Source organism: Hippopotamus amphibius, chromosome 2 (assembly GCF_030028045.1).
Source record: "Hippopotamus amphibius kiboko isolate mHipAmp2 chromosome 2, mHipAmp2.hap2, whole genome shotgun sequence".
NCBI lineage: Eukaryota > Metazoa > Chordata > Mammalia > Artiodactyla > Hippopotamidae > Hippopotamus > Hippopotamus amphibius.
In genome coordinates this window covers 146,096,402-146,111,303 of record NC_080187.1, presented here as the reverse complement: position 1 = coordinate 146,111,303, position 14,902 = coordinate 146,096,402, and the positions used below count along the sequence as shown (strand labels likewise).

Here is a 14,902-nt window from a genome sequence, read left to right as displayed (position 1 = left end):
CCTTCCCTCTAGCAGTCTAATACTCTCTGGGGCTGGGAAGTGGACATAAAAAATAAATAAATAAAATCAAGACTGTAAAGCTGCAATGGATTTTCTGTTTCTTTGAAGACTCTCTTCACGTCCTCTCTGGTGGAGGCCCACCTGCTTTGCTGTCAGCACTGAAGTACGTGGTGGCATCCACACCAGCCTGGGGTCTGTGCCTCCTTGGCCAGCCTTGAGATTTCAGTTGAGACACTTGATGTCTTCTCAAAGGAGAAGAAGAAAAAATGTCACAGCCATCTCACTGGCTATGTCTTCAATTGATCTGGAAAATGTTTTGAAAATATGAAAAGTGGCAAATTGGCCTCCATGATACACAGTACTTGATGGTCACACATTCTAAAAGTTAAAATCTCAATGAACAAAGCAATCCCGAGTGTTTGATTGATACATCCTAAACGTTTTCCTGCGATCCTAAGGGGAGGGGGTGTTATCATAACAAGCAAGGAGCCTGTCCTTTACAGAGAGCTTTTATCTGCACCTAGCAACTCCTTGTATCTCGCCCCATGAGAGAGGTAGGTGCCTGGGATGGAGCAGACAGTCCTCAAGTTCCAACCCCCAGACTCAACCTGTCCGGCTCCCTCCTTTTCCCCTCTCCCTGCTCCCCACAACCCACCTTGGGTACCAGGTGCTCCTTTGAGTGGAGGGGGTGTCAGAGGTACAGAAAGTACAGTTCCTGAGCCTTTGAAAGCAGGAGGGAGAGGATGACCTTAGGGTCCTTTTCAAAAATCCCAAGGGCCAGTTCTGTCATGGGATCCTTCTCCCTGGCTTAATATCCAAGGGGCTCCCCAGCAATGATTGATCCAATTGATCCTCCTCAGTGTAGGAAAGATAGTCTTGTTACCAAGTCCAAGCTCGCTCTGCTTGCTGGAAGACAGGCCAATCAATCAGAGACGAGGTGTTGAAGCAAGGAATACTTTATTCACAAAGCCGGCAAACCGAGAAGATGGCAGACTAGTGTCTCCTAAAAAAAAACATTACTGGGGTCTGGATGCCAGTTTGTTTTATAGACTCAGAGAGGGAGAGGCTGTGAGGAAGTAAAGTGAAAGGGCCATCAGTCTTGCGGAAGATCTCTGGAAACAACCAGCCTCTGTGAGGGGATGTGTTAATTTCTGCCATTCACACAGGTGGGCAGGGCAGATTGTCTGCCTGTGAGCTCAACAGAGGCTCTTTAGTTTAACCTTCAGGCAGAGGGGCAGTGTACCCTGAGGCAGGTAATCACGTATGATTATAATAACAAAAGCAACAAAAAGCAAAGGTTAAAGTCAAAGAAACAGATCTAATGTGGAGTCCGACCTAGCTCTTCCAAGTTATACTTCCAGCAAGTCTTTCTGCAAACCTACCTTTGTGCAAGGACTTGGCTTTTCCATCTTCTCCAAGGACACTGTTTGGTTTCTCTTTGCATCTTCTCTCTTACAACTGGGCCCCGAGGGCAGGGAGTGAACACCAACTGGGCGAAGTTGAGTAGTGGTAAAGATGCACTGACAAATATTCTTAAGTCCAGGATGTCCGTTGCACGTTCTCCCTGCTGAAGCTGTTCTGAAGTGTTGGCTGCATCCTGGTTCCAGGACCAGCAAAGCTGAGGCACATATGCAGGGAGATTGTTTATCCCCTACCATGAAGTGGTAAGTGGCCTGGGGGCAGGGGAGGCGGAGGCGGAGGCGGATTAGAGCTAAGATCTCTTCACCTCAGGCCCTGATGTCCAAAACTAATGCCTTCTAGGGGCAATGTTGTGGTGCCTTGAGCTTTTCGTCTTTCTCCAGGGTTCCTTTAAAAGTAAATTTAACGATTAAATTGTTTGAAAAAGCAGTTCTCCAGACTTCCCTAGGAGTTTTCTTAACATGCCTGAAATGATCCAGAAGTCTCTGGAGTCCTCAGTCTACAGGCACCCTCTGATTAGACCTACCTTTCCTGAGGCAGCGATGTTCAAAATAACAGAGGATTTCTTACCTTGTTCTGTTGTGTTGTGACTTAGTTACTAATTTCCATAGTTTTATTGTCTACTCTTCAAATGCATTGTTGGTTATATTATTAATTTACACTATATCATGTTATTTTAATATTTTAATATAAATTTAATATTTTATATTAATTTAATATATATTAGTTTAATACATTTCTGTGCGTTGAACTTGGAAACTTACCACAGCCAATTGCATTATTTTTTTTTTAATTTTTTATTTTATATTGGAGTTGTCGACTTAAAAAAAAGTTGCACATGACAGCTGCGAGTTGAGTTTATTGGGGACAAAATGAGGACCGCAGCCCGGGAGACAGCATCTCAGATAGTTCTGAGAAACTGTCCCAAAGAGGCAAGAAGGAAGATTAACATATATGTATTCTTGGTAAAGGAGTGTTGCACAAATCGATCCCACGAGAAAGCAAGCACCACACTCAGAGAGTTGGAGAATTCAGGTTTACTGAGCCGGCGGACCCAGACGAGCCAACGCTCCAAAATCCTGGGCCCCGTTCTAGGTGAATTCTCTCCTTATATAGGTTAAAACACATAGCTACAATTAGCATTAGTTGCTTGGCTACAGTTGGCATTAATTGATTGGATTAATAGATTGGCTACTCAATCTCCATAGGTTACAGGTGATTACAGAGCACGGGCGTTACTAGGGGTTACACGCAAAGGGTTTTCAAACAAAGGCGAGCAGGCATAAAGCTATGAACTCCAAATTTTTCCACATCAGGAGGAGTGTATGTAATCAAATACATTTTTTTTTTTGGTAGGGGCTTTCTGCTCGTCACGAGGAGCAGACATCACCATGCAGGGATTTAGTGCTTTTCTAGATATGAGGGGATGCAAGGGTTGGGCTCATAAAATCAGCTCCTGAAGACATCTAACCACCTGAAGACCTGTTCCACCCATTTTCCAAAGCCCAGAGTGCCTCATTCCCGATCTCCAGCCTGAATTCCCTTCAGGGGATGTGGAAGGTCAGCAGCTACAGCAGCACAAAGTGATTTAATTCTTGCACAGGAAGATGGCAAGTTCGAATTTATAGTTGACGGGGCCCCCTCATGGTCATAAATTCGACCATGCTTTGGGAGGCATTTCATCCCACGGTGCTAGGAAGGCTCATTCCCAGGTCTGAGGAAGCTTTTGCCAATAGGCCACACTCAATGTGCCAGTACTGGGCTAGGTCTCTGTAATAAAAGTCAAAGTTCTCTGGACCACCTGTATTCCTAAGCTGTTATGGTCCAGGAGAAATTCCCTCTTGTTGCATCTTCCCATATCCAGAGTTACACTATTACAGTCATTGGTCACACACAGAACGATATATTTGATCAATTGCTTCAAGTAACCTAGTCATCATTATTTTTGTTGGCGGTTCAGTCACACACTTAGTAATACAAGAAACAATAATCTTGAAAAACAGGCAAAATACAAATAATATAGCTAGTAACGTCAATAGAGTTACAAGTAAATACTTAAGCCACGAGCTTCCCTCACCAAATCAGTTTTTGGAAGAGCTCACCAAGACTTGGGAGTGGTCACTTAAGACAGAAATCTAATTTTTCATAGGCTTCATTAAATGTGTTACATTAGAGGATTTATCAGGTGTGAAAACACAGCATTCAGTTTGAATTATGGCACAAGTGTCTCCCTGAGATGCTGTAAGGATGTCGAGGGCCATGTGGTTTTATAGCACCGCTTTTCTCATCAGAGACCTCAGAATTCAATAGGCTAATAGTCTGGTTACTATCATTTTAAGGCCTGTTGAGTGAATTTTGTCAAAGCTTCAAAATGGCTGACTAGAAGGCACAAAATAGCTGTTAAATGGTCATACCAGCAGAATATACATCTCTTGACCCATCAGCTCGTGCCAGTCATCTCTAATTTGTTACATATATGACCCTGAGTCCATGGGAATCCTAGGGTACATCTTCCTACCCATCCCAGTGGAAGCCAAGGCAATACATTAGTACCACAAATCCAATGAGGTCCATTAGGTGCAACCCAGTGAATCTCTGGTCATCTGACTCAGTCAGTTCCACACCAATCACTGTCTCTAAGAATAATAACATGTAGGCATTGTTCATAAGGCACCCAGCCTAATTTCCTGATGTTACTGGGCTGATTAGTATGACTTAATCGTTCCCAACATAGGAGTATTTTTAAACTTAAATGATTATAACCTGGTGTTAACCACATAAATCCATCCCATAATTGTGGGAAGTTTCCCTTTAGTAGACGAGAGTATGTAACAGTTGTTGTTTGAGACTTAGAGCTGTCATTCTGATTGAGCCTGAGTGACCTTAAAAGAAAATTTGAATTTATGGCCAGGGTCAGAGCAGGTATTATTAATTAGTCAGGTGAGGGGATCTGCCGAACAGGACTATAATTTTTTTCTCTTTCTCTAGAGTCATTTTCCTAAGGGCCATCCAATTAGAGCCCTAGAGGGGAGAAATCCACCAAGGCAACCCAAAAGTACTTGTCATAGGTAATTGGCCACAAACCCAACAATTATATTGATTTTTAAAATTAGCATAAGATTGGGCTTCCTAGGTGGTGCAGTGGTTGAGAATCCGCCTGCCAATGCAGGGGACACGGGTTTGATCCCTGCTCCAGGAAGATCCCACATGCCGCCGAGCAACTAAGCCCGTGTGCCACAACTACTGAGCCTGCGCTCTAGAGCCCGTGAGCCACAACTACTGAGCCCATGTGCTGCAACTACCGAAGCGCACTCACCTAGAGCCCGTGCTCCGCAACAAGGGAGGCCACAGCAATGAGAAGCCCGCGCACCGCAACAAAGAGTAGCTCCTGCTCGCTGCAACTAGAGAAAGCCCATGTGCAGCAACGAAGACCCAACACAGCCAATCAATCAATCAAAAAAAATGAACTGGAGTACAGTGAGGATTATTCCTGTAATGGCATCACTTCACCACTTACATTGTGATATGCAGGCCAGTGTGTGTGTGAGTTTTGCCATGACACCCTGACGACCCGGCACACAGTTGGCACTCAAGTGTCTGTGTGAATGAAGGTGAAGTGTAACTGTAAATACCCCAGGTATTCCCACGAGACTGGACAGTGCACATGACCGTTAGGAATCATGTCTTTCAATGCAGAAAAAAGGTTGAAAACTACGGGACTTAATAAACAAAAGTACAATCATAGAACCAGTAAGATACTAGGCAGCCATTTAAAAATGCTGTATAATCCCATTTTCATCTAAAACAAAGAAGGAAGGAAAGGAAGGAATAAAGAACAAGGTAAAATGTGGCAAAGCCAGGGTTCAAACTCAGTAAGGCCTGCCCTAGAGTTCATCCTCATAGCCAATATGCCAGTTTCATAGTAAGATTAGAGGTTTTTATCTTCTTTTTGCTCTTGTAAATTTTCTGTAATTAACTACTGTATAGAGTAGTAATTAAATACTACTCTGTAATTAGAAACCCAAAAGACTATAACTTGGAGTGCTAGTTTACAAGTGGACGCCATTGCACTTAAGATGAAAACCATATTTCTGAAAGGCAAGCCTGTTCTCATGGCTACACACAGGTGAGACTGGCCACGTGGGCGCGGCCCGAAAGGCCATGAAGCTGGCAGGAGGCTCTCAAAGCCTCAGCCAGCCTTCCTCTCCCTACTGAACGTTCTCTCAGTCCTCCCTTGACTCACCCTGAGCTTGGTTTCCACAGGCGAGAACCAAATGAGTCCGTCCATGCAGCAATGCTGGTCCAGGACCCCTATGAGGACTCCCACCTGGGGGGACACCAGCGCATCTACCCTGGGCCTGACAGGGAGAAGTACGCGCCCTTCTTCAAGCACAATGTGTCCCTCTTCCGGGAGACTGCTGCCTCCAAGGCCAGAAAAGAGTGTGCCAGGTACTTAGCCCTACATCCTCCTCTGTCCGCCTGTGTGGGGGCAAAGCCTGAAGCTGACCTGCTCCTCAATAGGGTGCAGAGGAAGCCAGACACTCCAGGAAAGAGGAAGGAACTTATAAATTCTATCAGACTCTTTCTTTAAAACTTTTTTTAATTTATTTTTACTGAAGTATAGTTGAATTACAAAGCTGAGATTCCCTCCCACCTGTTTTGTTTGTTTTTTGGCTGCAGCATGCGGCTTGTGGGACCTTCCCCGACCAGGGATTGAAGCCAGGCCCGCAGCAGTGAAAGCGCCAAGTCCTAACCCCTGACCACGAGGGAATTCCCTCTATCAGACTCCTAATGATTGGTTTAGTAGGTTTCCCCATCTTCCCATGCCTTCCTCTCCCATCAGTCCCCAAACAGATCAATTTCCTACTCTTCCCCCGTCCCCATTTTCCCGCACCCCCTTTCTCCTGAATACAATCTCTCCGGTATCTGAAGCTGCTGTGTCTTGTCAGGCAGAAACTAGGAAAGAGATCCGCCTTAAGCAGCAACAGCAGGAGACCTCAGGCAATAAGAGGTGAAAGGAAACGAAGGACCAGAACCAAGGTGTATCAGCAGGGGAGAAGAGCCAATCTAGGGCCCGGCTCCACGGCCTTTCCACCCACATGGCTTACAGGAACCGGAAGCAGGAGAAAGAGGTGTCAGGGGTTTTGTAGCTCTTGCTTTTCTGCAGGAAAGCAGGTTGGGACTCCTAGAGAAGGGAGTCTGTGCTGTCCTCTTCTTCTCTTGTGTGAGAGATGAGCTCCTCCTCAGTAGATGGAACCTGACCCTTTGGAACAGGAGATGAGAAAGCAGATAGCAAAGGGAACCTTCCACCATGCTCAGGGAAGGGACGGAGGGAGAGTGGGCAGGCGTCTTGCAGCCAACCTCGTTGATGGCTGGGGACTCATCCTTGGAGATCCTGCGTTCATCGCTCATGTACCTTGTTGCTGCTACCAGTACACCTGGACACTATGCAGCCGCAAGAAATTGTGGAAGAGGAGGAGCTGGAGAGGACGAAGGCCCTGCTACAAAGGGAAAATCTCATCTGAAGTCTGGGTATCATAGAGCAGCTCACCTGCATGCTGCACCCCAGCCACCGGGGCCAGAAAACACTGCATGAGTATCAGCTGAGGGTCCCTGCACAGCCTCTCCCAGAAAAAGGGCTGTAGCGGCACGTGGTGGTGGCCACAGCCAAGGAGGCTAACGTGATGGTGTCTGGCAGTGGAACCTGGGAAAGCCGTGTACGCTGGGCCTTGGGAACGGGTCCGTTGGTTCCTTTTGCAACTGTTCCGAGGCTCCTTTGTTTCTACTCATGATATCCAGCCAAGTGCAGTCTCACAAGAGACTTGTTCTCTATCTTCCTGCCCTGCAATCACCCCAAACTCATGACTGGCAACTAACAAGGCCACCACCCTCAGTGGCTTCTATGTAACCTCTCCCTAGCTCTGCCAGTGCCGTGGCTCTCACTGGAGATGAGGAAACGGTCTTGGGCCAACAAAGCAGCTGCCGAATTCACTACTCCCTGAGCTAGTAGCAAACCTGTTGGGTCCTCTGTTTTTGTTGAATCCCAGAGGAGTAACTGGTTAACTAGTGGCCACAGCCTAGAAGCGATTTTCCTTATCTCTTTCTTCCACCACACCATGCAGCCTCACAAGAAATGTGGTAAGGGGCTGCTCTTCTCCCCTAGCCTAGATTTCACCAGGATGGGCTGGGCACTCAAGAACTGCAATCTCTGAGTCCGGTGCCATTGGTCCTCCCGAGAAGGGCCGCCAAAGAGCAGAGTCCTCATTTGCTGCATCCAATTCGGCCCCATGAATCGATCTCCAGGATCTCAGGGCCACTGCCAAGCATGAGTGCTGCCATTCCACGTCATTCCTGGTGCCATCTGCAGCCCAAGCATGTCGCCTGGATAAGAGATCCAGCAGCCATCGGCCCCTGCTCATCGTCAGCGAAGACACCTGGAAGGCGCTATTTTGCCAGCGCCAGCGTCAGGCTCACTAGCCGTAAGAATGCAAAACTAGCTTTGGCCGCTCCGACGTGTGTAAAGTCCCGCTAGCAAATATTACAGCTGGAATGCTCCCCAAATATTATATGGCACTTCCACTGCGTGGGAAATGGGGGAGGTAGTGGACTCATTTATTTACCTCCTTCTATGCACGAGACCCTGGTGATAGACATGGCAGAAATACAGTCCCAGCATTCAACAGACGTAACAGGGATATGGACACGTAAACACACCAGTTACAATACAGTGTGGTAAAGACGCTGGAGGGAAGCACGGGATGCCATTCCTCTGTGCTGGTAACTGGGCAACCGTTGGGAAAGGTGAGCAAATCTCCTCTGTGAATACAAACTCAGGGGGACCCATGTTTCCACTGCAGAAGGCCAAGCCAGCAGAAGGCTAGAAGCCATAGACCGAGCCCTGGCAGGATCAGTGCCCCCCTCTTTAACCCCAAGCCAGGGCTCTCTTCTGCAACGGGAAAGAGTGGTAAGTGGCTCGTGGACTGAATGCACCTCGCCCTCCATGCTAGACCCTGAACACATGATACAGAGCAGGGCCCCGTGGGGCTCCTGGGCACAAAGCCTTTCTGTGTCCCCTATTTCTTTGATTATAGGAAAACAGCCTTCATTCAGCCTCCATGACCTTCCCTGAGTTCCAGTGGGCAGATTCAAGCAGCGGTTAATTAGTGAAGGAAGGGGATGCAGGAGACCTGGGAGAAGCAGTCAAGAGCAGCCTTGGGGCAGGTCCTGTTTCCCCAGCAACAGTACACACACAACATCTTTGAGCTATTTTGCAGAAGTCGAAACTCCCTCCGGGTGTGAGAAGTTAATGATTAATGAGGGTATGCTGCCCGCAAGCATGGACCCCTGACCAGTGGGACCTGAAGGTTGATGCTGACTCCTACTTAGCTCACCACCAGCCCATCAGAGGAATGCAGAACTGTTATTGCCTTCATCCTTTTTGTGTACCCCTGACCCCTTTATAGAGCCCCAACTATAAGACCTCTCCCTATTCACCAGAGAGGGGGGGAGTTCTTGAGGCGCTAGGCTACTGTGTTCCCCCTTTGCCTGGCAAAGTAATAAAGCTATTCCTTTCTACGCCTCCAAAGCTCTGTCGCTGTATTCCTATTCGGCATCGGTGAACAGAGGCCAGGTTTTTCTCTGCGACACACAGAGCCGCCGAGGCCGGGCATCTCACTCTCTGCCCTGCCTCTACACCCCTGCTGCAGCACATCCCTGCATTTCTCAAAATCAGGCACCAGACGTAAACGCAGGAAGAAAGCCCAGCACTCAAGTTCTCCTGGAGAACCCCCTCAGCTTTCCAAAGGAGCAAAGTCTCCAATCTTCACTACCTCAGACTGCCACCAAGCTTCCGTTTGAAGAGCCATAGCCAGGAACCCTGTTTACATAAGGCAAAACACAAAGACACAAAGAATTCCTCAATGCCCTACGATTATTTTCAGATGGGTAAAGACTAAAAGATGAAGAGGAGCCACGGCCGGCCATGTGCTCATCTCTGTCCTTCAAACCTCCGCCTGGATTTACCACTAATGATGAGTCTGCAAACTGCGTGCGGCCTGGGGCTGGAGGTCATGCCAGCGACACGGGGTCCCCTTCGCAGAGGAGCCGAGTTCTCACTGCTGGGGTCTGCTGCCATCAGAGAACTGCCAAGGGGACGGCCTTCCCGCCGCTGTGGCAGAGACAGGACCGTCTGGGCAGCCCTTGGGGCAGAGGGGTGGCTCTTGGCAATTAAACTCGTCTTTGTATTAAAGTTTATGCCCTTTTGCAGGAGCGTCCTCTACCTCATTGCAGCCCCCGAGTTTCAGGGAAGCCCTCTCTGCAATTAGAACCTGGAAAGGTGGGCTGCGGAGCGGCTGAAGTCCAGAAGTCTTGCCCTCTGCCCGAAGCGCGGAAGATGTCGAGCACCCCAGCTTCCTGCCCAGAGATCTGGTGTCACTGGGCTGCGTTCCCTTTACTTTACATTGTTTTCCTTTCTTATTTCTGTTTAGTATTTTCTATATTTTTCTTCTCATACATAACTGACATAAAGCAGGACTCTGATCATCTCACATGTGCCTGGTCTCCCCTCTTCGGCGTGGCCAGCCTTCCTGTCTGCTCACAGGAGCGTCCACCCCTCCATCCAGGGAGCATCCATATCCTCAACCTCACATACAGCCTTCAGCACACTTCACATGCTCTCACATCATGTTTAGATATGTGTGTACATACATGCACACATGTTGGTACGGTGTATCTGGATTTTTTCCCCATTTTATAGACATGAGACCGTGTCATGCACACTACATCTTGCTTTTCTACCACCCCTGACAGATGGAGCTGGTCCTCTCCATGGGACCTTAGTCCTCTCCATCCCCTTCACTTATCTCCATACCTCCCAGCTCTGTGGGTGTTTGGACGGACCACCCCTGGATCCTCACCTGTGAGTCTCAGACCCTGGGGAACCACAGGATTATGACAAGGGGTCCTGGGATCCATGTGCCCACCGTGCTCTACAGCAGGAGGATGGCAAGCTTTCCTGGAAACGTTTAAAAAATATGACAAAGAATATCTTCTTCATTTCTGGTATCTAGAATATAAAAAGAAATTTGACAACTTAATAATAAACAACTCAATTAAAAATAGTCCAAACTTCCTAAGATGTTCTAGTGTATCTTACTGATTTAAATGTGACAATTTTTTATATATCTTTAGATATCATAGAATTGTAATTTTAAAATTTTAATTTGGTATTTTACCCTCTATACAATTTTACGTCTTGTTCCAGGGGTTCTGGGTTATGAGAATGGCTACTGTTTTACACAAATGAAAATCAATGCAAGAGATAAATGATTGCGATGCACTAAATTGACCTAACGAGTAACTGTTCTTTTGGAAAAGTGAATAACTTGTGCCAATCAATAGTTGTGCCAAATTGGAAAAATGAGAGTTAATATAAGAAATAAATCATCAGTTCAAATGGCATAGTTTGACTGCAAAATATAGGCTGAAATATTTTGCAAAGACAGATATGTGAGTGGTAGGTAAACACGTGAAAAAGTGCTCACTCGTTATTAGTGAGGAAAGTGCAAGGTATAACTCCCATGAGATTTTATCATACACCTGAAATATATACAATTATCATTTTTTAAAAAGCAATGAGCAATAAGGAAGGAAAAAGGACTCAGTTGCAAGGATCTTAATTGTCACATAGAGAAGTTTAATATTTTATTCTAATTTATTCTTTTTTTATTAATTAATTAATTTTATTGGCTGTGTTGGGTCTTTTTTGCTGTGCATGGGCTTTCTTTTTAGTTGCGGTGAGTGGGGGCTACTCTTCGTTGCGGTGCGCGGGCTCCTCATTGCCGTGGCTTCTCTTGTTGCAGAGCATGGGCTCTAGGCGCATGGGCTTCAGTAGTTGCAGCACATGGGCTCAACAGCTGTGGCTCATGGGCTCTAAAGCGCAGGCTCAGTAGTTGTGGCACACAGGCTTAGTTGCTCCGTGGCATGTGGGATCTTCCTGGAGCAGGGATCGAACCCGTGTCCCCTGCGCTGGCAGGCGGATTCTCCACCACTGCGCCACCTAGGAAGCCCCAAGAAGTTTAATATTTTCCTTTAAAAAAAATTTGAGATTTTTGAGAAGGGTAATTATATGACTTTAAAAATAAAGTTTCAGGAAGAGTACTCTGACATATGTTCATGGAGGGGCTAATTTAATTAAAATGATATAACATGAAAAAATCTAATAAAAAGCATAGTAGAAGGCTAGTGTTAAAGTCATTAAAAACACTAAAGATATAATGTAATAAGCTAATCTGATTGTCCAACTGACATGTTTAAAAGGTTGGGACCAGGGGACTTCCTTGGTGTTCCAGTGGTTAAGAATCTGCCTTCCAATGCAGGGGACAAGGGTTCAAGCTGTGGTCAGGGAACTAAGATCCCACAAGCCATGGGGCAGCTGAGCCCATGTGCTGCAACTATTGAGCATGTGAGCCACAACTAGAGAGAAGCCCGTGTGCCACAATGAAGACCCGGCATGCCACATGAAAGATCCCAGGTGCCACCACTGAGACCTGACACAGCCAAAAATAAAATTAATTAAAAAAAAAGTTGGGAACAAACTTATCTTGCAGAATCTCCAGGAGTTGGTTCCATAGTTTAAATATTTTTACAGGACCTTGCCCTTAATAACGTTTGTACTTTGTCTGCAGCAACAGTTGTTGACAATTAGCTCCCACTTTATCACAAAACAAAAGACAATTATTTAATGTATGAGTCCTTCTGTAATTCACACTTTTTACCTCTTCACTAAGTCCTCTGTTTTAGTTTTCCTAACTTTTTGGGTGTTTTTTGGCAAGACAATCTCCATGAAGGAAGCAGTGCTCTGATTCACTGGTCCAGCCTCCTTCATGTGGGTCATGACTTTTCCTGTCTCTGCAGCTGTGCCATCAGAACACACTCCTATCCAGGCCACACTGGCGGACTCTGATCATACTGTGGGATCTTTGGACAATGTCAAGTTGCTATGAAAGTTTCTAAACACTCCCTCTCACTCTCTGTGTTTAATCTCATTGAGGACCAGGCACAGCTGCCACCAGCGCTAATCCGCAGACCACCCTGTGAGCAGCACTGCCCAGAGCTCTCTTGGGAAGTGAGGATGAGCCCGGGGCTGGGGAGGAGGGAGGAGCTGAGCCAAAGGTCCGAAGAGGTCCCTCCACCCAGCATGCTCTGATTCTGCAGTTTGGGAAGGAGATGATCTGGGGGAATTAAATGCTCAGAGAGGCTGCCAAGTCTTTCTGAACGTGCTTCTCCTGATGCCAAGGAGGTCACTGCTTCAGGGCCAAGCCAGAGAGAATCTCACATCCATGCTCCCTCACTGACTCTGTTTGGTTCAGCAGTTATTAGGAAACCCCACTTCTTTGGGATACGGAAGAGAGCCCCTTGGAAACTCTTCACCTTTTTAGGTACACACATTCCACTGAGAATGACGATGCCAGAAATACACATGCACGTAAACTCAAAATGTTGCATCCAGTTACAGGGCTCCTATAGACCTCCTGTCATCCACCCCAGGACACTCAGCAGACCTGTGGGCTCAGGGTAGGAAGCTGGCCTTGCAGGAATACGTCAGGTGAGTCCTGCACCACCTTCCCCTCAGGTGTGGGTGAGCAGAGTCCTGGGCTCACACTCAGGGCTCCCCACTGTGGTGCCCCCCACGTGCCAGAGGTCCCCAGATAGACAAGAGCATCCTCTAGAGGCAGGACAAGGAGTCACTCATGACAATGACACCCACACTCATCATCATGGTCCCCTTTTCCTCATGTGACTCAGGGAGTCCTGGGAATCCCATCACATGACCCCGAGACGGTGACTACTGAAACCTTTGGGGAGGTGGATTGCTGCTGTATCCTCCAATAGTTGGATTAAACCCCTTTCAGACAGTTGACTGTGGTGTGGCGTGTGCATCCTGAGGAAATGAGGGGCTCCTGAACCAGGGCTCTGCTGGGGGTGGGGCACTTCTCACAGTGAGGAGGAGAGGCCAGGAGCACGAGCACTGAGCAACGTTTATGGACGAGAGAGAGAGAGAGAGAGAGAGAGAGAGAGAGAGATGCGGAATCTGGCAAGGAAAAGCCATTCACAGCCTTGGGTACCACATTAAGCATTTGGGACTCAGTGGGAAGCCATGACTGAGGTGTAAACAGGGGACTAACATCCACTTACAGGGAAGCCTGTGGGATGTCCCCCCAGAATAGGAACGCGGCCGATGTGCAGCGGAGGGGGTTCCAAAACGTGAAAGAGGGACGCTGCACTCAAACTTACATTTACTGTAACAGGTCACATAGGGACAACCGGAGAAGGAGTTACCCATTTAACTTCACTGTGACCGAGGCAGGGGACATGAGGGTGTGTTTGTGTGTCTGTTCTAACCACAGAGGAAGTTACCATGGCTGCCCTTTGACATCTGTGATGTGTGTACACAGAGGGCATGCAGGGTCCCCAGGAAACAATCTGGTTCCTCAGGGTCAGGACAGTGTGAGAGTCCCCAGGGAAGGGAAGGGAAGGGAGGAGCGATTCCCAGCCAGAGAAGGGCCGCTTGTATTCACTCTGCCCAAACGATCTCATGACCCGCACCTCACTGGGCACAACCTGTGGGGTGTGAAGACTCAGGCTGAGTCCTGCCCACGCCCTTTTCGGCAGGATTAGGTGCCTTGCTCAGGAGCACACAGTCACTTAAGGGCAGAGTTGGGAGCAGAACCTGGGCCTCCAACAACCAGCCCACTGCTCCTCCTCCTCTTGAACCTCTGGGAGCCCCAGAAAAGACCCACCTGCTCCCAGGGAGTGATGTTCTGCATCCGTCGGAAGAGGCACCTGAGCCAATCATGGCTAAAGCAGCATCACAGCTCAACACACATGCAAAGACAAAGCGCACTCAACCCCTGGGCAGATGCAAGGGCAGACAGATGCCCAGGGATCCTGCAAACACTCCGCATCCGGCTCAGCCCAGTGCGATTTGATTAAGATGAGAGTGGCCCCCAAATAAGAAGGACGTTTGTCCCCTCTTCATGTGCACTGGGATCTGACTGGGCAATAAGATAATCAGGCATTTGTGTGGTAGAGAATTCAGCCCTCAGGGAGGCCCCATGGAAGCCTCTACACGTCTGAAATGCTGTGAGTTGTGAGCCTGTGGACGTGTCCCTGAGCAGCGACATGCCATCCTCACCATCTCTCCTTGAAGCCCAATGTACCTCTCTGCTGCCTCACTGTGGAGTCCCCCAGGGCACCACACACCCTGGGGAAATCCTTACAGACAGGACGGCACTAGCCTGCCCTCAGGACACAGTGTGGTGAAAAGGACTCAGCCCAGAGCTCTTAAACACATCGACAATCTGAGGGCCAGAAGAGCAACAATTATTTAAGCATTCTTGGAAATGCCAAAATTTTCTTTCTTTTACTTTGTAATAATTTTTTCCTCTGGGCTTCAGAACAGACCTGCATTGTCAGCACAGCA

The 14,902-nt window shown here is 47.7% G+C and overlaps 1 pseudogene; it reads left to right on the top strand.

Annotated features, from left to right (window-relative positions):
- The window catches only part of LOC130844536 (tubulin polyglutamylase TTLL13-like), a 32,911-nt pseudogene extending 23,747 nt beyond the window's left edge, over window positions 1–9,164 (top strand).
- The last annotated feature ends 5,738 nt before the right edge of the window (window positions 9,165–14,902 follow it).